Source organism: Piliocolobus tephrosceles, chromosome 18 (genome assembly GCF_002776525.5).
Source record: "Piliocolobus tephrosceles isolate RC106 chromosome 18, ASM277652v3, whole genome shotgun sequence".
Taxonomy (NCBI): domain Eukaryota; kingdom Metazoa; phylum Chordata; class Mammalia; order Primates; family Cercopithecidae; genus Piliocolobus; species Piliocolobus tephrosceles.
The window spans coordinates 72,006,791-72,032,297 of NC_045451.1; the positions used below are offsets into that span (position 1 = coordinate 72,006,791).

Here is a 25,507-nt window from a genome sequence, read left to right on the forward strand (position 1 = left end):
TTCTGAAAGAATTCTTGGGAATCAAGGGGCTTCAGTGCACAACAGGGCTTTTGAAGCCCAGCACTCTACAGAGACTCAGCAATTAATTGAAAATTATTTAACAACCAGGCACGGTGGCTCATGCCTGTAATCCCAGCACTTTGGGAGGCTGAGGCGGGCGGATCACGAGGTCAAGAGATCGAGACCATCCTGGCTAACTCAGTGAAACCCCATTTCTACTGAGAATACAAAAAATTAGCCAGGTGTGGTGGCAGGTGCCCGTAGTCCCAGCTACTCAGGAGGCTGAGGCAGGAGAATGGTGTGAACCTGGGAGGTGGAGCTTGCAGCGAGCCAAGATCGCGCCACTGCACTCCAGCCTGGGCAACAGAGCGAGACTCCGTCTCAAAAAAAAAAAAAGAAAGTTATTTAATAAGAGTCCTTGGGATACACTGCCCAGGCAAATAACAATGACGTGGCAAGAGCAACCTACCAGGATTCCTACCCTGAGACAATCACCAACTGTATGTAGCAAGAGAGTAGGTCACAGAGATTCTGAAGAACTTGAACACAATCACATAAGTAGTTAAGTAACAGAATTGAATCTTCAACACAGTACAAAGGATAATATGAGAAGTCAGTAAAGACGCCATTTTTATTGTGTAAAAAAATTCCTATGTCTCTTTCCCCTGTTGAATTAATCAGCTGAAAGATTTATTACTATAGATGTCAGGAGGACTCCAAAATATTTATAATCTTTAATTGCTGCTACAGAGCAACACACACTTCTTGGAAACTTAAGCCTTTAGAACACCCACTTACCGTTAAATCAACTAGCTGGCCTGTCACCCCCTCTGAAACTTGAGGGCTCCCACTGCAGGGACTGGGTGTTGTTTACCTCTGTCACCATAGCACCCGACATAATTCTGGCATATAGCATGCAGTCAGCAAATGTTAAAATGGATGAGGAAATGATTAAGAGATAGGCAAAAGATGGAACTTTGGACCACAAAAGCAATTAGAAATCTAGACAGTCAGGGCTAGAAGTCCGGAGACATCAGTTACCCAGGGTCAGAAGCCGAGTCATGTTTTGGAAGTCAGTGAACTAAACAAGAGTGGGCCCAGTGGATAACCAAAGACAGGCTCACACAGGCAAGCAATCTGGGAACTGGGAAAGTTGGTGCTGGTCCATAACTTGTGCAGTTGGCCAGGAAGTTAGGTTGTCCTGAGGGTTAACTAGCAGCAGACAATGTGAACTAATTAAGACAAGGGCGTGTGTTTGGGATTTGCTTTGATATACCTTGACTGGACACTAACTGGTACTAGAGTGTCATGGGCCTATTTTCAATGCAGAGACAAGCATCTTGCATGATTAGCACAGAGGTTGCTGCTGTGGCTGGAACATGAATTGCAGCTCAGAGGCAAAGGTAGTTTGATCAGTGTCTAGACAATTTAGCAAAAAGATTTCTTTTTAAGACAACATTGCCAAATTCAATGAATTTGCTGTCCACCAAGTAATTGATGGGAAACAAAAAACATTGGTAAAAGGATTCCCAGGCTTATATATTCCACATATGTACATATATTGCCCTTTTGTCAAGTACAGAGGTACCTGTCAAGTGAGGAGAAAGATGTGTTCTTTGAACGAAGTTGGAAACTCTGCCTGACTTCAACTGGTGGGGCACACGTTTTATATTTATTCACGTATTTGTCATTTCTGTGCTCTTCTTTTCTTCTTGTAGATCAGGGTTACTATTGAGTATGGTTTTCCTTCCTGAAGAACTTTTAGCATTCATTTTGGCTGTGAATCTTTTGGATTTTGTTTGTTTGAAAATATATTTACATTTGCCTTCATTTTCAAAGGATAGTTTTGCTAGATATAAAATTTTTGGTTGAAATTTTTTGCCACCCCCCTCAGTTCAGCATTCTTATCTGTCGTTCCAACATCTTCTGGTTTCCATTGTTTTTGATTATTTTAGTCATCAATTTTTTTCATTGCCCTCCCTTACTTAACGTATTTTTTTCCTCTGGCTTCTTTAAAAATTTTCTCTCCATCTTAAGACTTTCAGTAATTTGACTATAATGTATCTACGAGTGATTTTTTTCTTTGTGCTTATAATACTTAGGGCTTATTGACATCCTTAAATCGCTGGAAGAGGTGAGGACTGAGTAAAAGGCATATGAGTAACATTCTGAGTAATGTAAATGTTCCAGATCCTTATTCTCGTGGTGGAACCCTATATGTATACATTTGCTAAAACTCATTGAATTGTACACTTAAGATCTATGCATTTCAATTTATTTAACCTATGTTTTATGCTAGAAAAGAGACGTAAAGCATTTATGTTAACAAATGTAACTTTATGAAAACTGTATTTGTTAACTTTCCTTAAGTGAGTTTGTTATGACTAAATCTGGGAATTTAATTCATCATTGTTTTTGAGAATACTTTTTAAATCTCAGCACACCTTTTCATCTTCTAAATGATAGAAGCCCTTGTGCAAAAATACAGTTAGATTGAAGGAATAAAATCTAGTGTTTGATAGCAAAATAGGGAGACTATAGTTAATAATAGTTTATTGTATATCTCAAAATAAATAGAAAAGTAGTTTTGGAATGTCCCAATTCAAAGAAATAATAAATGTTTGATGTGATAGATATCCCAATTACCCTGATTTGATCATTACACATTGTATGCTGGCTTCACAATTTCACGTGCTTGATAAAAATGTTAAACTATTATGTACCCATAGTAATTAAAAATAAAAAATATATAAGTAATATAATAAAAAGGATACTTTAAGATACTTTTTAGACTACTAGAGAATAATTTTTTACTAAGAACATACTTCATAGTCAAATAATAGATAAGACAGAAAGGGATGTACCTGAAGATTCATATACCAAAGAAGGAAGGAAGAGAGGGAGAGCATGAGGGAGAGAGGAAGGGGAGGAGGAAAGAAAGGAAAGAATGGACTGAATAGACTTGAAGATGATGGGAGGGAGGGATTTGTAGCCTTGGGCTGGCTGCTCTGTTTCATAGCAGATGTGGGAGGGTAAATGGAAGCTAATAGACCAATAGAAGGTAAAGTTCAGATCTCCATGAATTTAACTCTGAGGAGGCAAAGAGTGCTTGTTCCCTTCTTTGCCATATACTAATGTTCTGCTTCCTTCAGTCTTTTGACCCCATGAAAGCTAAAGATTTTACATTGTGTTCCCTAAGATCTTAAGCCACAAGGCTGTGCTGATTAACATTGACTTATGAGCTTCCCCTGATATATTTCGTTCATTTGTTCAATTATTCAATCACTATTTATTGTATGCTGCCTGCTAAGTCCTTTTCTTTGCATTGGGAATTCAGTGGTAACCAAGCAAGACAAACAGAATCCTTGCACTTGTAAAACTTTCACTTGAGAGAGTAAGCAATTAAGAAAAGATAATTACAAGTAGTAAAGTGGTGAAGTGTACAAAACAGGGTACTGCGATAAAAAGCAGTTGGGGAGACGGTTCGCATTTTAGCTTGGATGACCGGGGGTCTTCCTGAGAGGTCCAAGTCTGTTCCAAGACCCAAGCCAAGGGAAAGAGATGGGCATGTAAGATCCAACAAGAGAAATGGAATTGCCTTCTTGCCAGTTTATAGATAAATGAAAAAATATCATTATAGCAATGAAGACAAATTAATAAGAAGGGTTGTTTCCTAAAATGTGATGGAACAAGAAGTGGAGGATAATCTAAGCCTTTTACTGGAGACTCCCTTTGTAGATGAGTCACCGCTCTTTGCGTGTACATACGAACAACACACAGAAGGCCATGCAGGCTGACAGCTGCCTGGCCTGGCTTCCAGGGCATGAAAGCACAGCTCAGGGTTAAGGAGAATAAACACAGCAGGTCACAAGGCAGTTAGTCATAGTAACCTGGTGTGTGTTCTTCGTGGGAAAAACAAGAAGATGAAAGCACAAAACGTCCCTCCTCCTGGCCAACTAAGGTGGGCCTCTCACACCACTGGGAATGCATGAGTGAAGGAGCTTGAGGAAGACGGGAAGCAGGCTGAAGTCCCTAATCTACACCTGTCTTTGATGAGCACCCTCTCGGGTGTGTAATGATGCCCCCAGCACCCCGATGCAGCTCCTTGATCAAGGCTGTAAACCTCAATTGGTGTGAACTGGAGGCACCAACCTCAATTGGTGTGAACTGTAACTATTCATGCCCGATACCCTAAACTACATTTCTTCCAAAGATATGTGAAAGGAAAAAAATGAAACACAAACACAAAGTTATACTGGGCACAGAGGAATGAAGTGTAGCGCAGTAGGAACTTTTTATCAGAGTCAAATTTATTATTTTCCTAAAGGAATTGCAGGATAACTCTGTACAGGAGACATCTCTAGGTAATTGCTGGAAGAATGCTCCACAGGGAGGAAGGCTGATGTGAAGGGGAATGGACTCAATAGCCTAATTGTTTTTCCCCCATTCATTACCATTTGTAGGTCCCTTGGGGCAGAATTTGGCAAACTGGTTGTGTAAAATAACAAGAAGTCTGAGGACTTCTTGTTGGCTTGAAGTGGAATGTTCTTGCCAACGTATATTGAAATCACCACATAGGAATCACCTTTTCTCTTTATTGTGATTTGCATTTATTATGATAACCTCTCAGTCAACATTTAATGGGATATCTTATGTGCAAAGCCCCATGCTAGACGCTGAGGAGTGTCCAGAGAGGCATGGCACTTGGCTCCTGCTCTCAAGAAGCTTACAGTCTGGTCACACAGTAGGAAATGCACAAATCAATTAAATGAAACAATATGGAAATGACTTCTCTGACAAAACTGCATTTTGTTGAATGTCATTTTTTAAAATGTGTATTTTAGGAAAATACAGATTTTTGTAGGATGTTTTTTACCTCCTTTGAACAACGGATTATCAAGAGAATTGAAGTTCTCAGCAATGAGATCCATTAGCCTCAAAATTTCTTCACAAAGGAGTCTCCCTTCTGATTTTGACAGCTTCATCAACAAAGCAGCCATTTCTTGTATATTATTGGTTTATTTTGTGTTTTCTCCCTTCCTTATCCTTTTGAAACTGATTCTCTAAGGCAGCTGGGTGGAGAGCAACTGTATGAACATTAAACCGTACTTTTCATGTTCTGAATCATCAAAAAAAAATGACTCATACCTTTTTTTTTCCCACATGGCTACTCCCTGAGATAGATGGATTGATATGTAGTCCTTTGAAAAGAAATGTGGGGTGGGGGCGGGGGGGGGAGGCGGCGGCAATTCTGTCTGAGAAATGTGTGAAATCCCAGAATCAGAGATGGAGTAGGGCCAAGCCCCCAATCTGGAAATTTTGAAGCTGTATCAGGTAAACCCTACATGAATTCCTCTCTCTTCTGTTCCTCTCTGAAATCTGCAGTATCTCCATCCAGGGGGACTCGGGAATGGTACACCTGGACCCCTCACAGTCCTCAGGGGTGTCACTACTCACACCTCTAACTCATGTGCTTCTCGTAGATCCCTGGGAACGAACGGGGCACGGGACAGGGGACTCCTGCAGTGAGAAAATGTCTGCGGTCGGGAGTTTCTGCGGGCAGGCCCGCACTCATCCCTGCCCCTTCTCAGGCCTTTGCAGAAAAACATGGAAACCATCATTTGTTTAGGGTCAAAGTTGTGGAAGTCATACATGGATTAGAAAAAAAAGTAAAAGCAACAAAAATAGTGACTATTAACTCTCTTCCATCAGTCCTATTGAGCAGGTCCCTGAAAAATGTAGTTGAATGTTGTTTGTTCTAAATGAGGGGAAAAATACCACTTTTCTTCCAGGTCCACCGCCTGTGTGGAGTTTACTTGTTCTCCCCAGGTCTTTGTGGGATTTTTCTGGGTACTCTGGTTTCCTCCCACGTCCCACAGCTGGACATGTTAGATAAATTGGTATGTCCACAGGGTCCCAGTCTGAGTGCCAGTGCGTGAGTGTGCCCAAGATGGGATGGTGTCTTGGCTAGGGCTGGTGCCCGCCTGGTGCCCTGAGCTTCGAGGTTAAGCTCCAGCCCCCTGCAACCCTGAACTAGAATAAGCAGGTAAATCATTATCTGACTTGCTTTCATTAATCTTTCTTAAATGTATGTGTAGTTTACATTTATTTCAGGTGTTTAATAGAAGTGTTTTGTCCTTATTTAGAAGTTTGGTGATGTTTTTGTGACCAGAAATATGCCTTAGGAATTTAACTCTTGTTTAGATCAACTTGACTATGGTTAAATTGTTTTCGCTATACATTGTTTTGCTTAAAGCCACAGTTTTCAGGAACCTACTGATGATAAGTGTGGATTTACTGTGGTTTGTTAACTGAATTGAAAAAAAAAAAAAAAACCCAAAAAATACAAAACAAAACAAACAACAAAAAAACCACACCCTAGATCAGAGGTTTCTGTTTTACATGGAAACTTACCTTAGCGCTTCAGTTAATACCACACACATCCTGGAACCTCACTGCATCACCCAGACTCCAAGTGCCATCCTGCCTGCTGGAGGAAGACCTGGGAGCGCAGGGCAAAGACATGTCACTGGGACATCTGCCAGGATAGAATCTCCCTGTGCTTAAGACTGTCCTTGACCTCATGCAATGGATGTTGGTCATTCAAGGAGGAAGCCTCTGGTAGCAGGAGCGCCTCTTGCTTCACTTCCTCTGTTTGAGTGGGACTGGTTAATCAATTGATTCTACTCAAGAAAATTCTTGCCAGGCGCAGTGGCTCATGCGTGTAATCCCAGCACTTTGGGAGGCCGAGGCGGGCGGATCATGAGGTCAGGAGATTGAGACCATCCTGGCTCAATCTGGATGAGACATGGTGAAACCCTGTCTCTACGAAAAATGCAAACAAATTAGCCAAGTGTGTTGGTGGGCGCCTGTAGTCCCAGCTGCTCGGGAGGCTGAGGCAGGAGAATGGCGTGAACCCGGGAGGCAGAGTGGGCAACAGAGGGAGACTCCATCTCAAAAAAAAAAAAAAGAAAGAAAGAAAATTCTTTACATCCAATTGGATGTTTATATTGGTCTGTTTTCTGCTGAACCTGCCCATGGAGGACCATGAGCATGTGTGAGGAAAGCTATTTTATTGGGGTGCTTGAAATTGGATTATCCAGTTTGGCCTGCTTTCCATAGTTCAGCTTTTCAGACTTTAGCAGGGAATTGTGTGCTTACACAAGGTTCTGTGTGAACTAACACATCTCTGCCTGAATGTCTTTTCCCCCCTCCAATAAAACATTGCAACAAAGCAACCGTCTCATAATATTAAGAATATTAGGCATATCTTTACAAATTGAGCTCTGATATTTTTTCCAATTTCCTTCTGGCAATGGTGAAATTAGAGAAAGTGAAAGTGTGTGTGGGGTCTTCTCCAGGGAGCCGAGCCCTGTGAATGCACGCAGTGACTGCTGGTGTTTACAACGTGTTGCAAATGGGTCAACACTGTGCTTTGTGTGTTCCCCATAAGTGAGGACTGACTCTCAGATATCATCAGTGGAATGCCTCCTAGGGAATTTCTTGAATATCAAAACACAGTCCTTTTGGTTTCTTTTTACTGATGAACATTTTACTTTCAGATATGCTTTCTCCAGCTAGAGCAGGGATCAGCAAACTACAGCCTGCCAGCCGAACCAGCCTCTACTCATCACTGCATTTTGTATGACCTAGGAGCTAAAGTAAATGGTTGAAAAAATCAAGAGAAAAATATTAATTATTTTCTGGCACATGAAAATTATCTGAAATTCAAATGTCAGTGTCCGTAACTAAAGTTTTATTGTGCTACAATCATTATTAATTTGTCCATGTATTTTCTATGACTATTTGTTACAGTAGCAGAATTTAGTCATTGTAACAGAGATTACGTATCCCACAAAGCCTAAAATATCTACTCTCTGGCCCTTACAGGTAGAAGCGCTAGAATTTCCAACTCTGCTGCAAGTTTGGCCCCTTCCAAGTCTTTTTTTCTCCCTCCCTTTCGTTCCTTCCCTCCCTCCCTCCTTCTCTCCCTCCCTCCCTTCCTTCTCTTCTTCTTCTTCTTCTTCTCCTTCTTCTTCTCCTCCTCCTCCTCCTCCTCCTCATTTTTGTATTTTTAGTAGAGATGTTAGCGAGGTTGGTCTCGAACTCCTGACCTCAGATGATCCACCCGCCTCAGCCTCCCGAAGTGCTGAGATTACAGGCAGGAGCCACCAAGCCCTGCCTGACAAAAGATTTTAGAGGAGCAAATCCTTACTTCTGATTTCTGGAAAACATGCACATGCAGCACATAACAACAGACAGCTACAGAGGTGAACGGAGGATAATCACAGTCGTGATTTTCACTGTCTCACAGTGAAGTCATGTCTAGCAGGGTCAAAGAAGACTGACAGCAGCAAGAACTTGCACTCTCACTGTGCCTCAGGGTAACTGGTTTGCTTTAAAGTTCCCTAGAGGAATCACTTTTTCTGTGGTGCATGCCTAGCAAGACGTGCTGACTTCTGGCCGCCTCTACTAGCTGCTGAGGAAATCGCGGCCAGATGACCCATGCATAAAAATCCACCGTTAGCCATAAAGTACCTTCTGAGCTGGAGACCATATGCTAGAGGCAGCCCTGCCTTCAGGAGGCTTATGTTTACTTGAGGACAATCGATGTCCTGATCAAGATGACCAAAATGGCTCTGTGGCATGCCACACGACCCCCTCTATGACCAAGACACGCATTCTTCCGGGTTCCAGGGGTGATTGACTCATGACTCCTAACAGCTGAGTTCCTTTCCAATAGTTGCCTTTAACTGTAGGAAGCTGTCTCGCCCAGGTAACACGCATGTCTGGGACAGGCCATGTTTAATTTCTGGTCAGTGCTGGGGGTCGGGTTGGATACAGAGGCTCAGCACCCTTCCCTCACTTCTAGACAGTTCTGGAGGGCTCCAGAGCTCCCTATAGGACTGGCCGAGGGCTCTGCTGCCACTGCCTCACGTTCAGCTTCTCTTTTGGCTCAGTCTGCTCCCAGAACTCTCCATAGGTGTCCCTGCCGGGAGCCACCCCCAAAACCCCCAAATCCTGCACTCAGTCTCCATCTCAGGATCTATTCCTGGTAAGCCAGCCTAGGACAGACACTGGCATTACAAGATCTGTGTTCCTAAATGTCAGACACAGTATGCAGTGCAGAGGTCAGAAAGAGATCTCTTTGGTTCAAGGTTGCAGTGGACTGTGTTGTAGAAGCAATGAGCCCTGCTCATGAAGACGCATTCGGAAGGAGGAAAGGAGTGGTGACCGGTGATGCTGGCAGCTCCCTGTCCTCTTTCCTTGTCCCTGAACTATCCTTCCCCTGTACTCCTGGAGCACTGTCTTCCTCTCTGGTTGTATCAGTTTCATTGTGAAGTACATTTTCAGATTTTACAGGACTTTAAAAGTTATTAAATAATAGGATGTAAAGCCAGGATAATCAATGATAGTTCCAAATGGGAGGGAAGAGGAAAAAACCTACTTTCTTTTGGCTCCATAACATGCCAATAAAAAATTGGAAATAGAAAATTGAACTTTTGCAAGGAAGGATTTAGAGGTGGGGCACAGTGGGGAATTCCATATCCCACTTGAAGGCATGCAGTGGAAACTTTCAGTCCAGTTTGTGAAGGTGGAAGGAACCGGAGGGGAAATGATGCTGTCATTTATTCTTCCATTTGCTTTTGTGATGTTCCCAGAGTGCTTCCCTGTGATTCACTCCTTTTAGCAAAAATGGGTTTTGAAGAGTGCCGGAATGAGATTTCCAATGGAATAGAAAGTAGACATGCGTTCCTTCTTTCCATTTGTGTTAGTTTGATACCAGTGAAATGGCCATTTTTCTAAGTCAACATGGTTAGGTATTAGCAACTTCATGTACTCAACCTACAAGCTTGACATCTGAGTTGATTGCGAAGTCCCAGCACATTCTTCCCAGCTCATAGGTATTTGTATTTAATCTCATTTAGAATTTAGAAGAAAACCATCAGTTTTATGTATCAGTTTGCTTTTTATTTGTTCTACCTGGAGCATAAGTTGTGGGAAATTCTTTAAATATAAATACTGGCTTTCCAAGATAGCTTTTCCAAATGCAAGGCATTTTTTCTAATTTAGTTCAAGTACATGAGCTACACAGTACAGTTGTCTGTTAGTATTAATGGGTGATTGCTTCCAGTGTCCCCCAAGGCGCTAAAATCCGTGTGTGCTCAAGTGTCTTATATAAAATCGCATAATATTTGCTTATAACCCATGTTCATTCTCCCATATATTTTAAATTAAAAAAATTATTATAAATAATCTAATACCAAAAACTATATAAATACTATGCAAATAGTTATCATACTATCTCTTTTAGAGAATAAGGACAAGAAAAGAAAAGGTCTGTGAATGTTCAGTACCGACTAAAATATCTTTTCAGAAAAAATATTTGTCATCCATGGTTGGTTGAATCTACTGGATATGGAGTCCACAAATGTGGAGGGCCAACTGTACTTTTATTAGATTTTCCTAATTGAGCTGTAAGTAAATGATCAAAATATCATCTTGGAGGTGAGCTGAAGAAGACTTTGAAATCTGTACAGAACTCTTCAAACTCTACACAGATTTGGTATCCAATACATTAACCTATCTATAAACTGATTTTTTTTGTTTCCTTTCCACTGAGGAGGCTCAGAGTTATCCTTTAAAAATTTCTGACATTTTTTGGCATGAATCCTTTCTTGAGTGGAAAACTTCAAACTTAGTTTACAAAAATTGGCACACTCCGAAGAACCATGGATCCTCCACATTTTCATGCCACATTTAAATCATTGAAAGCTACAGAACCGGAAATGTTGGCTAAGGAAATAGCCTCTGAATTACTTTCAGAAGTAGAGTAAATGAGGCATTAGATTTATACGTTTGTTTAAATCCCAGTTCCAGACTGGAATCTATGCATTGACAATCTTTTTTACTTTTCTGCTGTATTTGAGAAAATATATTGGAAATAAATAAAATGTATGAATAAAACACATTAAAATTTATATAAAAACTACTTCCTTTCCTTGTTAATTTTCTCAGTTAAAATTAATATCAAATTTATTCTGTTTTGGCATTCTAATAATCACAGAAAACGTAGTATGTAAGTTTGGTATGTCATTATAGCCATAGATTACTTGTTTTGCAAATCTGTTGTCTGGGTTACTTTTGGAAATCATTTTGGAGTTAGCATGAGTTGTGAGTGAATATTTATTAGGTGACACATCTTTGGCTTATTCAGTTTTAAATATACTCATATTTCTTATATAAATGAGGGTGCCTAGTTAAAACACACGGGCAACATAATACCCTCAGTTATTTCTGTATACACCAAGTATGTCCAAATCCAAAAAAAGAGGGGTTTTTGTTCTAGAAATTCCATGGATTAACTGGAGCAAGACTATGATTAAGGTGTGTGTCTGTGTGTGTGTGTAAACAAACATCTTTTTAATCCGTTTCTGTTGCTCTTCTTCATTTCATAAATTCCAAGTGTTTTTTTGGTACCATTTCCCTTCAGTCTGAAGAATTTACATTAGCATTGCTTTGATAGCAGGTAAGTTTTCCTTCCTCTGAGGATATCTTCTTTTTGCCTCATTCCTGAAGGATAGTTTCACAGGATATAAAATTCTAAGCTTATAATTCTTTTCTTTAGCAAATTTAAAGATGTTATTCCACTGTATTCTAGTCTTCACAGTTTGTTTTCTCCCTACACATAATGTGACATTTTTCTCTGTTTTCATTCTTTAGTTATATTAGTTTTTCAACAGGTTAGTTATGTATCTGGATGTGGTTTCTTTGAGTTCATCCTACTTAGGATTTGCTGAGCTTATTAGAATGTGTACATCATGTCTTCACCAAATTTCTGGAATGTTAAAATACTGTATTATCCAAATTTTTTTCTGAACTAATCTTTCTTCTCTCCTTTGATAATTCTAATGAAACAAATGATAGACCTTTTTATTTTGTCCCTTAAGTCTCTGAGGTTTTATTAACTTCTTTCAATCTTTTGCTCTCTGTTCTTCAGGTGGGGTAATTTGTATTAATTTCTTCATCATTACTAACTCATTTTTTTGTCATTACCACTCTGCTGTTGAGACCATTAGCTGAATTTTTAATTTCAGATACAGTGTTGTATTTTTTTCTGTTGTTAAACTTTTTATTTGATTGATTTTTGTAGTTTGTATTTCTCTGTTGATAACGTTTATCTTTATATTTATTTCAACATGGTTTACTTTTACATCATGGAGCCTGGTTATAATGGTTGGTTTAAAATCATTTTCTTTTTTTTTTTTTTTGAGACAGAGTCTCGCTCTGTTGCCCAGGCTGGAGTGCAGTGGCCGGATCTCAGCTCACTGCAAGCTCCGCCTCCCGGGCTCACGCCATTCTCCTGCCTCAGCCTCCCAAGTAGCTGGGACTACAGGTGCCTGCCACCTCGCCCGGCTAATTTTTTGTAGTTTTTAGTAGAGACGGGGTTTCACCGTGTTAGCCAGGATGGTCCCAATCTCCTGACCTCGTGATCCGCCCGTCTCGGCCTCCCAAATTGCTGGGATTACAGGCTTGAGCCACCGCGCCCGGCCTTAAAATCATTTTCTAATAACTTCAACAGTTGTGTAATTACAGGGTTGACAGCGGTTGATTGTCTTTTCTATTGAGAATTGCTCAGATTTTCCTGGTTCTTTGTATATCAAATAATTTGGGATTGTATCTTGGACATTTTGAATATTATGTTATGTGACTCTGGGTCATATTAAAATCTGCTGGAGAGTGTTTACATTTTCATTGTTTCTTTCTTTTCTTTTTTCTTTTTCTTTTTTTTTTTTTAGCAGGCAGTAAATCTGGTTGATCTCAAGCTTTGTCTCACTCACTGAGTAGTGTTTCCAATGTCAGTTCAGTTCTCAAAACCGTTGCCATAATATTTGGGTCTCTCCTGAACATGCACCATTCAGTTATCAGTTTGGGAGCTGGACAGTTCTTTACGTCACAATGGTCTCAAAGCTTTCTGAGGGCTGTTCCATGAATGCATAATTTGGGGCAACACTGGGACTCTTAGTGATTTATAACAAATTAGATGATACCTTTTCTTGCTCTCTTCTCATAAGGATTTTTCCTTTAATCTCTAGTTCTTGGGACCCCTCTTCACAGCTCCTTTGGTCAGAGATGTAAATTTGGGATGTGGGAGTTAGATGCCTTCAAAGCAGCAGAAGCAGTTCACTTTAGCAACTGTATATATAAAGTATGTACATAAAATAATTGCAATCAGGTACTCAGACAAATGCATGTATATGCATGATGATAGCAGTACTATTCACAGTAGGCAAACTGTATAAACAACCCAAATAGGTGAATGGATGAAAACAATTCCCTACATACCATGGAATAATATTTAGCCATAAAAAGAATAAAGTACTGATACGTGCTACAAGGTGGATGAGCCTTGAAAACGTTATGCCGAGTGAAAAAAGCTAGGCACAAAAGGCCACATACTGTATGATTACATTTATATGAAAAATCCATAGGGACAGAAAGCTGACTTACGGTTGCCAGGGGTTGGGATGGGGAAATGGAGAGCAACTGCTTAATGGCTGCTTTTGGAGTGACTACAATGTTTTGGAAGTTATTTACTTCCAAATAATTGCACAACATGGTGAATAGACTAAATGCTATTGAATTATTCAACTTGAAATGATCTATTTTTTGTTATGTGAATTTCACCTCAATTAATACATATATATCCCTTTGCACTCAAGAAATATTACTATAAGGGAATACTTGACAAATAAAACCTACTTGTTTATAGCACATACGTAAACATTATTTAACTGATCTTAAGAAGACGTCTCTGGGGGTCGTCTTCTCTTCAGTGAAAGCAACAAACACTACAGTGGAACTGAGAACAAATCAAAAGACATTTCTCCTTTTCTTATGCTTCCATTTATTTTAAACTTTGGCTTGTCTTAAAGGCTAATAAAATTCAATTTTAGTAAGCTGAATTTTAATTTAAGTAACTGATTACTTGCCCAAAGCCTATTGTTTCAAAATGTGGAAAAATCAGAATAGAATGCATTTTAAAATGAAATACACAAGATATTTTAGTTATTTGTTTTCTTTTATGACATTTTAGATCTTTAAGCTTCACTTTTTATAGTAATCACATAAAATGCCCTCAGGAAAATTGGGTTCAGTGTATACTTCTGGGTGATGGGTGCACCAAAATCTCACAAATCACTACTGAAGAACTTACTTGTGTAAGTTCTATTTTGGTTACTTGTGTAACCAAATATCACCGTTCCCCAAAATCTATGGAAATAAAAAAATTTTTAATTAAAAATAAAAAAAAGCAGAGACATGACCGGGCACGGTGGCTCACACCGGTAGTATCAAACCGTGAGATCTGGGCCGGGCACGGTGGCTCACACCTGTAATCCCAGCACTTTGGGAGGCCGAGGCAGGTGGATTACGAGGTCAGGAGATGGAGACCATCCTGGCTAACACGGTGAAACACCATCTCTACTAAAAATACAAAAAAGTTAGCTTGGCGTGGTGGCGGATGCCTGTAGTCCCAGTTACTCAGGAGGCTGAGGCAGGAGAGTGGCGTGAACCTGGGAGACAGAGCTTGCAGTGAGCCGAGATCGCACCGCTGCACTCCAGCCTGGGCGACAGAGCCAGACTTCGTCTAAAAACAAAAAAAAAAGCCGGGACATTCAGTAGTCTATTAGAAAAAAAAGAAATAATGTAACTTCCATTTAGGGGGGTGTGTGTGTGTGTACACGTACATATTTAAATATAAAATTATATACATATATTTAGCTCATATCTTTAGCATTATGTAAATATGTAATATATTTATAAACATATACATCTATAGATGTATAATAAAATTATCATGTATATATTTGTCTTATAAGTAAACTTTTATATGAAAATTTTAGTTTCAAGGACGTGGGGCTTGTCCAATTAATACCCCAAAGCTGCATAGACAGGGCAGACCAAGGCCCCGAATGTTCAATATGTATCTACTCCTCTCCAGCTTTGAGTGGAGAGAGTTGAAGCAATTTACTGTTCCATTCACAGAATAACTTTATTAGAGGATTAACCAAAGAGCTTGTCTTATTTTATTTACTTACTCTTATTTGTTTACACCCAATTCTCACTCCTATTTCCTGTCTCCCGATATGAAATTAATCAAATGTGTCTGATACACATTTAAAATATACATAAACATATTTGTAAGATACATATGTTATTATATCCATGTCTGTGTCCTTAATTTACCTAAATGATTTTGTGCTATGTCTCCTTTTGTTTCTTACCATTTTAACATTTTTGAAGAACCGGCTATGTTGTTTGATGTTCTGCCTTAATGCAGCTAATTGTTAAAAATATTTCAAGATACACGTTCACCACATTTTTAAACATTCATCTCTTCGGAAGTGGAAAATGAGTATATCTCCAATTCCCTGCTCCTACACACAATAATGTGATGAATGTCATGATTCGTCTCCATGTAGTCCTACTGTGAAAATTTGTCTGGAGATTATAACTAGGAATGTGATTACTGGGTCACAGAATTAGGCATACTTAAGTAATGGCCTCCAGAAAGGCTGTACCAATTTCACTCTACTACCAACATGTTATTTCTCTTTACAAAAACTCCCTATTATGATTTTTTCTAATTTTTTTCTAATCTGTGGGGTGTAAAATGTCATCCATTTCTGATTTAGTTATAACTTTTCTACGGTAGCTTTAGCTTCCCTGTATAACCATATTTCCCCCTCAGATTTTCCTTTGTAAGCTGCTGACTTAGATGTTTTACACGTATTTCTGTGGGTTGACCTGTCTTCTTGTTGACACACAGAAGTTCCTTATCTATTCTTTTTTTTTTTGTTTTTTTGTGACGGAGTGGTGCTCTGCCGCCCAGGCTGGAGTGCAGTGGCCGGATCTCAGCTCACTGCAAGCTCCGCCTCCCGGGTTCCCGCCATTCTCCTGTCTCAGCCTCCCGAGTAGCTGGGACTACAGGCGCCCGCCACCGCGCCCGGCTAGTTTTTTGTATTTTTAGTAGAGACGGGGTTTCACCGTGTTAGCCAGGATGGTCTCCATCTCCTGACCTCGTGATCCGCCCGTCTCGGCCTCCCAAAGTGCTGGGATTACAGGCTTGAGCCACCGCGCCCGGCCATCTATTCTAAACATTAATTTCATATACATTTTAGATGCCCCAATTATTCATCTGTCTGTAAATATTATTTATGTTGGCATTTGTTGAATCTCCAGTTTTCGTGCAGTCAAATCCATCCCTCTTTTTTTTGTTTTTTGTTTTGCCTTAGAGCTTGTGTTTTTGGGTGTTGCTTTAGAACGCCATCCTCACTCCAGTGTCACAGAGTTATTATTTCATATTTTCATCTGTTAACTCTAGAATTTAATCGTTCAGACTTAGACCTTTCTTTATCTGGAGACCACTTTCGTGGCAGGGATCCAGTATTTTTTTTCTATATGTATTGATCTAGTTTATCTTCTAGATAGCCTATTTTTTCTTTTTAAAACTGATTTATTGAGGTATGATTCTCATAGAAAAATCTGTACATATTTAATATATACATTTCAGTGAGTTTTGATAAGTAGACACCCATAAAATCATTGCCACCATCAAAGCCATAAACATATCTGCCACCCTCCAAAGTCTCCTCTCTCTTCCTTTATTATTAGTGTTTTTTGTTGTTTGTAAGATCTCTTAACATAAGATCTTTCTGTGTAGCAATTTTAAGTGTACAATACAGTATTATTATCTATAAGCACTGTGCTGTATAGTAGATCTTCAGAGCTTCTTTATCTTGCATAACTGAAACTTTGTACCTTTTAACAATCGCCTCCCATTTCCCTGCTCTCCACCCTCAGCCCCTTATAACCACCATTCTCCTCTCTGCTTCTACAAGTTAGGCTATTTTAGATTCCACATATACGTGAGATCATGTAGTATTTGTTTGTATCTGGCTCATTTCACTTAACTTAATGCCCTCCAGGTCTAGTCATATTGTTGCAAATGGCACGATTTGCTTCTTTGTTAAGGATAAATAATATTCTATGTATGTATATATCACAATTTCCTTATCCAGTCTCCCTTCGGTGGACATTTAGAATGTTTCCATATCTTGGTGGTTTTGTGTAATGCTGTAGTAAACATGGGTGTGCAGATAGGTTTTTGAGATCCTGATTTCAGTTATTTTGGATATATACCCAGAAGTGGGATTATTTAGCAGTTCTATTTTTAAGAACCTCCATACTATTTTTCATAATGGATCTACCAAGTTACATTTTCACCAGCAGTATATAAGAGTTCTCTTTTCTCCATGTCCCCCTCCCCAACACTTGTTATCTTTTGTTTTTCAAAAATAGTCATCTTAACAGGTATGAGGCTTTCTTAATCCGTTTGTGCTGCTATAATGAAATACCACAGACTGGGTAATTTATAAAGAATAGAAATTTATTACTCGTAGTTCTAGAAGGTGGGAAGTCCAAAATCAACATGCCTCCAGCTTTGGTGTGTGGTGAGAGCCTGGTCTCTCTGCTTCCAAGATGGCATTGTGTTGCTTCATCCTCCAGAGGGGATGGACGCTGTGTCCTCATATGGCAAAGTGGCTGAATGGGAATGAATACATTTTCTCAACACTTATAGAGAGACCCTAATCTTATACATGAGAGCTCAACCCTCATATCTTGATCACATCCTGAAGGTTCCACCTCTTAATACTATCACATGAGTAATTAAGTTTCAACATATGAATTTTGGGGGTCACATTCAGACCACAGCAGAGGTGGTATCTCACTTGTGGTTTTGATTTGCATTTCTTTCATAATTAGTGATGTCAATCAGTTCTTTGTATATCTGCTAGTTCTTTGTATGTATTCTTTGGAGAAATATCTATTCAGGTCCTTTGCCTATTTGTTAATGTGGTTATTTGTTTTTTTCATTATTCAGTTGTTCCTTATATATTTTGTATATTAACCTCTTCACAGATATATGGTTTACAAATATTGTCTCCGATTCCATATATTACTTTTTCATTTTAGAGATTGTTTCTTTTCCTGTGCAGAAGTTGTTAAATTTCATGTAATTACACTTATTTTTGCTTTTGTTGCCTGTGCTTTTGGTGTTATAACCAAAAAGTCATTGCCAAAACCAATGTCAAGGAATCTTTTCCCTATGTTTTCTCCTGGGTGTTTTGTAATTTCATATTTTTAATACATTTTGAGTTGATTTTTGTATATGGTGTAAGACAAGGGCCCAATTTTATTCTTTTGTACATGGTAATCCAATTTTCCCAATACTATTTAATGAAGAGACTATCCTTTCCCCATTGGGTATTCTTAAAGCCCTTGTCAAAAATTAGATGACCATACATTTGTAGGTTAACTTCTCAGGTCTCTATTCCGTTTTTCTGTGTGTCCGTTTTTATGTAAGTATCATCCTGTTTTAATTACTATAGCTTTGTAGTATAATTTGAAATCAGAAAGTGTGATGCTTCCAGCTATGTTCTTCTTCCTCGAGATTGCTGTACCTATTTGGGGGTCTTCTGTGGTTCCATACATATGTTAAGATTATTTTTTCTATTTCTGTGAAAAATGTCATTGGAATGTTGATAGATACTGCATTGAATCTGTAGATCCCTTTTGGCAGTATGGGCATCCTAAATACATTAATTATTCCAGTCCATGAACATGGGATATATTTTCCATTTATTTGTATTTGTTTTAATTTCTTTCAACAATGTTTTATACTAATCAATGTACAGATCTTTCACCTCCTTGGTAAATTTACACCTAAGTATTTGTTCTTTTTGATGCTATTGTAAGTCGTTTTATTTATTTATTTTCTGAAAAACTTACTGTCAGTGTATAGAAACACAACTGATTTTTATCTGTTGATTTCATTAACTGCTGTTTTACTGAGTTTATTAGTTTTAATAGTTTTTTGGTAGATTTTTAGGTTTTTCAAAACATATTATATTATCTAAAAACAGAAACAATTTAATATCTGCCTTGTCAATTTAGATGTCTTTTATTTCTTTCTCTTCCATAACTGTTCTGGTTAGTACTTCCCATACTATGTCATATAGAAGTAGCAAGAGTGTGCTACTATTCCTGATGTTAGAGGAAAAATTTTCAGCTTTTCACCTTTGAGTATCATGTTAACTGTGGTATTATAATATATAGTTTTCATTGTGTTAAGGTACATTCCTTCTATATCTAATATGTTGAAAGTTTTCATTATGAAAAGATGTTGAATTTTGCTAAATGCTTTTCTTTGCATCTATTGAGATTTTTATCACTCATTCTGTTAATGTGGTATATAACATGTATAGATTTGTGTATGTTGAATCATCCTTACAATCCAGAGATAAATTCCACTTGATTATGGTATATAATCCTTTTAGTGTGCCATTGAATTCAACTTGCTAGTATATTGTTGAGGACTGTTACCTCTATATTCATCGGGGATATTGGCCTGTAATTTTCTTTTCTAGTAGAATTCTTTTCTGTCATTGATATCAAGGCAATGCTGGCCTCATAGAATGAGTTTAGATGTGTTTCCTCCTCTTTAATTTTTTGGAGGAGTTTGAAAAGGATTGCTGTTAGTCCGTCTTTAAATATTTGGTAGAGTTCAACAGTGAAGCTATGTATTCCTAAGTTTTCTTTTGTATGAGTTTTTGACTTAAAGTGTATTTTGTCTGATATGAGAATACCCAACCCTGTTGTCTTTTCATTGCAAAAATATCTTTTGCCATCCTATTTTCAGCCTATGTGTGTCCATAAAGTGTGTTCCTTGTGTGCAGTGTAGAGCCAGATTATTTTTTATCCATTTGGCTACCCTATATATTTTAATGGGAAAAGTTAATCCATTTACATTTAAAGTAAATATTGATAGGTAAGGACCTATTATTGACATTTTGTTATTTATTTACTGACTGTTCCGTAATTTCTTTGCTCCCTTCTTTCTCTCTTCCTGTCTTATTTTGTGATTTGATGATTTTTGTAGTGGTGTGCTTTGATTCCTTTATATCTTTTGCGTATCTACTACAGGTTTGTCTTTTGTAATTATCATGAGTCTTATATAAAACAAACCGTAAAAGACCCCAAATAGCTAAAACATTCTTTTTCAGGAAGAACAAAGCTGGAAGCATCACACCTCCTGATTTCAAATTGTATTATGAAGCTATAGGAATTAAAACATCATGCTATTGGCATAAAAAACAGACAAATAGAACAATGGAATAGAATAGAGGCCTGAGAAATTAACCCATATATGTATGGGCAGCTAATTTTTGACAAGGGCTCCAAGAATACACAATGGGGAAAGGGACGTCTCTTCAATAAATGGTATTGGGAATATTGGATCACATATAACAAATCTGTTTTAAGTTAATAACAACTTAATTTCAATCACATGCAAAAATTACTTGTTCACTCCCATGCACTTTTTCTTATTAGAGTCACAATTTACATCTTTTCTATCTATTAGCAAATTATTTTAACTATAATTATTTTTAATACTTTTGTATTTTAACTTTTATATTAGAATTCAATATGATTTACATATCACCATTACAGTATTCTAAATTTGAAAATTAACTTATCTCTACCAGTGAGTTTTGTACCTTCATATGTTTTCGGGTTGCTGATTAGTGTCTTTCAATTTCATTTTGAAGAACTTCCTTTTGCGTTTCTTACAAGGTGGTTCTAGTGGTTTTAAGTTCCCCCAGCTTCTACCTTTCTGAGAAAGTATTTGTTCTTCATTTCTGGAGAACAGCTTTGACAGGTATAGTATTCTTGGTTAGCACATTTTTCCTTTGGCACTTTGAATATATTATCCCACTCTCTCCTGGTCTGTAAGAGTTCTGATGAGAAATCTACTGATAGACTTTTGAAGGTGCATTGTATGTAGCAAGTTACTTTTCTCTTGCTGCTTTCAAAATTCTTTTTTTTAGACTTTTGACAATTTGGTCATAATGCTTTTCTATGAAGACCTCTTTTTACTCAACCTCTTTAGAATCCTTTGGGCTTCCTGGATCTGTATGTTTGTTTCACTCTACAGGGTTGGAAAGCTTCCTGTCATTATATCATTAAGTAAGCTTTCTTCCCCTTTATTTCTCTCTACTTTTTCTTGAACACCAATGTTTATATGGGTTCACTTGGTAGTGTCCCATACGTCCCATAGGCTTTTAAAAACTGTTTTTTATTATTTTTTGTGTAGTTGTTCCTCTACTGGATAATTTCAAATAATCTATCTTTGAGTTCATTGATGTTATTCTGCTTGATCAAGTCTGCTGTTGAAACTCTCCATTAAATTTTTCAGTTAAGTTATTGTATTCTTTAGCTCCCTAAGTTTTGTTTGGTTCTTCGTTTTGGTTTCTTATGGTTGAATGTCTCATTTTGTTAATATATTTTTAACAATTTAATTTGGTAGTTTATCTGTATTCCCTTGTAGCTCACTGAGCTTTAAGATGGCTATTTTGAATTCTTTGTCAGCTAATTTGTAAATCTTAATTTCTTTGGGGTCAGCCACTAGAGCTGTATTTTGTTCCTTCGGTGATGTCATATTTTCTTGAATCTTCATGTTCTTGAATTTTTGAATTTTCTGTGATTCTTCATTTTCTTGAATTTTTAAAAAGATGTTTTAAAATTTGAAGAAGTAGTCACCTTCTCCAGTATTTACTGACTGACTTTGGGCCAGAAGGATCTTCACCAGTGAACCTGGTTAGAGATTCTGGGAGTCTCTCAGAACTTTTCTATGGATGCACCTGCTCCATTCTTCTTATTCCTTATTAAGAAAGAAATCTTAGGATTGTGTGCCTTCTCTCTAGCCAACAAAACCAGGCCTGGTACTGACAGCATTCAATTTATATTCCCTAAGGCATTGAAGTACTTAATGTTGTACACCTTCTCCCTCCCCAGTAGAGTCAAGCCAGATGCTAATATTTGTACATGTTGAGATCCATGTGATATCTGAAGGAGCTAGTGCAGGCCATGCACAGGGATGTACAGGGTACTTTCCATGGGAGAGGGTGGCACAGGGTGCTGGGGAAGTTCATCAGTTGGTTGTGGGGGTCCTCAGGCAAGTCATCCTATGGGGTGCAGTGGTGGTGGATCTCTTTGTGGAGTCTGTGAGCTGATTAGTAGAAACAACAGTTGTTGTGCACTCTCTTCTCCCTGCTGCTAGGCTTATTCCTTCAGTGCTCTGGGTGAAGTGAGACAGAATGGACCTCCCAGCTAGGTAGCATTTCACAGAACTGCAAAACTTAGGCACACACATCACTCACTTTCCCTAGTAGTGGAGATTGCGGGTCACTCAGGCCTCTGTTGATACCAAGTTGTGCCACCTTCCGGGAGGGGTGACATGGGTACAGTGAAACTACTTATCCTGTTTGATATTTTTACTCTTGGGTTTTTTGTTCCACAGTAGGGCTGGAATCCCACAAAAATATTCCTGTCCATGGGTGGTTGCCAGTATTGGTGTTTCTGTGAAAATGAGAGCCAAAACCTCCTATTCTGCCATCTTTCTGATACCATTTCTGTCCTTTTTCCTCTCCATTTGTAGAGCTGACTTTGACATTTATCAAGTTAATATAAATAAACTGGTATGTTTCTGAGCAATATATGGTATTCCAATTGACTTCTTTTCCTCTTTCTAAGGAATCTAAGTTTCTGTTTGTTTAAACTTATGGTTTTGGCCAGGCACGGTGGCTCATGCCTGTAATCCCAGCACTTTGGAAGGCTGAGGCAGGCGGATCACTTGAGGTCAGGAGTTCGAGACCAGACTGGCCAACATGGCAAAACCCCATCTCTACTAAAAATAGAAAAATTAATCAGGTTTGGTGGTGCACGCCTCTAATCCTAGCTACTCGGAAGGCTGAGGCACAAGAATCGCTTGAACCTGGGAGGTGGAAGTTGCAGTGAGCCAACGTCACGCCACCTCACTCCAGCCTGGGTGACAGAGTGAGACTCTGTCTCCAAAAAATAAATAAATAAACAGACATATGGTTTTATAGCACAGTTTAATATTTGCTATGATACACCAACCTCACCCACTTTTGATCTTCTTCAAAATTTCAAAATTGACATGGCAATTCAGTCTTATTTTTCCAAGTGTGTTTTTAAAATGTTTGTTGAAATCTTCAAAGCATTCTTTTCTTATATATTTTGAAATATACTTGTCGAAGGTGTAAAAGTATCTACTGGCATTTTATTTTAAACCATACTGAATTTTTAGACTAAATTTGGAGGAAATTGACGTTTTTATCACATTGAGTCATCTCATTCATGAATGTAACAGATCTCTTCACTTATTTATACCTATTATTTGTTTTACTCTTTTTTTTTTACAATTTTGTCAATAAAGGTCTTTCTTAAGCATTCTTTTTTAGGTCAATTCTTAAATACTTTTATCACATTGTGACTGTGTGAGTCAATACTCCTTAATAGACTCTCTTTGATATATACATCTATCTTATTAGTCCTGTCCCTCTAGAGAGCCCTAATACACCTAGTAATGGGTATTTTCAAACAAATAAGCAGAAAACTGCTGTAAAATTTTGCATAATAGAACTCTTGAAAGCTTTCTCTTTGAAATCAAGAACAAGACAAATATGCCTGCTGATGCAGTTTGGATGTTTGACATCTCATCAGATCTCATGTTGAAATTTGCTCCCCAATGCTAGAGGTGGGGCCTGATGGGAGGTATTTGGATTGTAGGCTTGGAGTAAGGAAGTTCAAGTCTCAAACCCTCAAAAGTAGGGAAGCTCACAGTGAAGCCTTGAGTCAATGGCTGAAGGCCCAACTGCCCCTGGCCAACCACTGGTATGGATCCGAAAGTCCAAAAGCTGCAGAACTTGGAGACTGATGTTTGAGGGCCAGAAGCATCCAGCATGGGATAAAGATGGAGGCCAGAAGTCTTAGCCAGTCTAGTCCTTCCACGTTCCTCTGCCTGCTTTTATCCTAGCCGCGTTGGCAGCTGGTTAAATGGTACCCACCAGATTTGAGGGCGGGTCTGCCCCTCCCAGTCCACTGACTCAAATGTTAATCTCCTTTGGCAACGCTCTCACAGACACACCCAGGAACAATACTTTGGGTCCTTCAATCCAATCAAGTTGACACTCAGTATTCACCAGCACACTAGGTTATACTCCTAGTCAGCCATGAGTATTATCATGCCTGGATGTTGAATTTTCTTCAGAGCCTTTTTCTTCACTTAGGTAGAAGATCAAATGCTACTTCTATTTTAATCTGCTACTATGGTGAATTGCATTAATTAATTTCTTTTTTTCTTTTTTTTTTTTTTTTAGACGGAGTCTCGCTCTGTCGCCCAGGCTGGAGTGCAGTGGCCGGATCTCAGCTCACTGCAAGCTCCGCCTCCCGGGTTCACGCCATTCTCCTGGCTCAGCCTCCCGAGTAGCTGGGACTACAGGCGCCCGCCACCACGCCCGGCTAGTTTTTTGTATTTTTTAGTAGAGACGGGGTTTCACCGTGTTAGCCAGGATGGTCTCGATCTCCTGACCTCATGATCCGCCCGTCTCGGCCTCCCAAAGTGCTGGGATTACAGGCTTGAGCCACCGCGCCTGGCCCACATTAATTCATTTCTTAAGTTAAAACAATCTCGCATTTTTGGGATTAAACCCAACTTAGATACAATATATTATCTTTTTCATATATTAATGGATCTATTTTGCTAATATTTTATAGATTTCATATCTATTATGTGTTACATAAGATGCCATTATTTTATATGTCACTATAAAAGAACCAAAAAACTGTCAGTGAAACTATGACATAACACTTTAAAAAAAAAGATCAGTCAAGGTCCAACAAGTGTAGCAGTGTCCACAGGTGTTTTATTAATATATAATATATACATATATACACATATATATGATTTATGTTTCCCTGTGATTTATTACAAGGAATTGGCTTACACAATTGATATATAAGCTGGCTAAGGAAGTTCACAGTCAGTAGTGCAGGCTGTCAGGAAGAGAACATCATGGGCACAAGGTAAAGTTACTCTCCACAAGTTGACAGTTTCTTCTGTCTCACTCACACACACACACACACACACACCTCCGACTAGTTTTCAGGCCTTCCAGTGGATTGAATCATGCCTTCCCAGGTTATGGAGGTTAGTATCCCTTAGTTAACCTCTTTGATTATGGACTTTCATGACATCTGTAAACTCACAGCAGTGCCTAGATTTGTATTTGATTAAATAACTGTGACTTACAGCCTAGCCAAATTGACACATTGATAAAACTTTTACAATGTTTTTGCTAATAAAATTGCATCTTATTTCTTTTTGATTATTGTTAAGGAAGAGGTATATTCATTTTTGTAAGATGATTTTGTATATGAATCATGTCCTAAATTTTTATATTCTAATAGTTGGTCATGGATTTAGTTTGGCATTCTCTGTTGATGATGATATATTATCTGAAAATAATTCCATTTGATCATATTATCTGGAAATAATTCTAGTTAACACTCTTCATTG

At 38.4% G+C, this 25,507-nt stretch overlaps 1 protein-coding gene across 2 annotated transcripts in view; it reads left to right on the forward strand.

Annotated features, from left to right (window-relative positions):
- PIEZO2 (piezo type mechanosensitive ion channel component 2) overlaps positions 1 to 25,507 on the forward strand; it is a 460,236-nt gene that overhangs the window by 132,715 nt on the left and 302,014 nt on the right. The window lies entirely within an intron of this gene.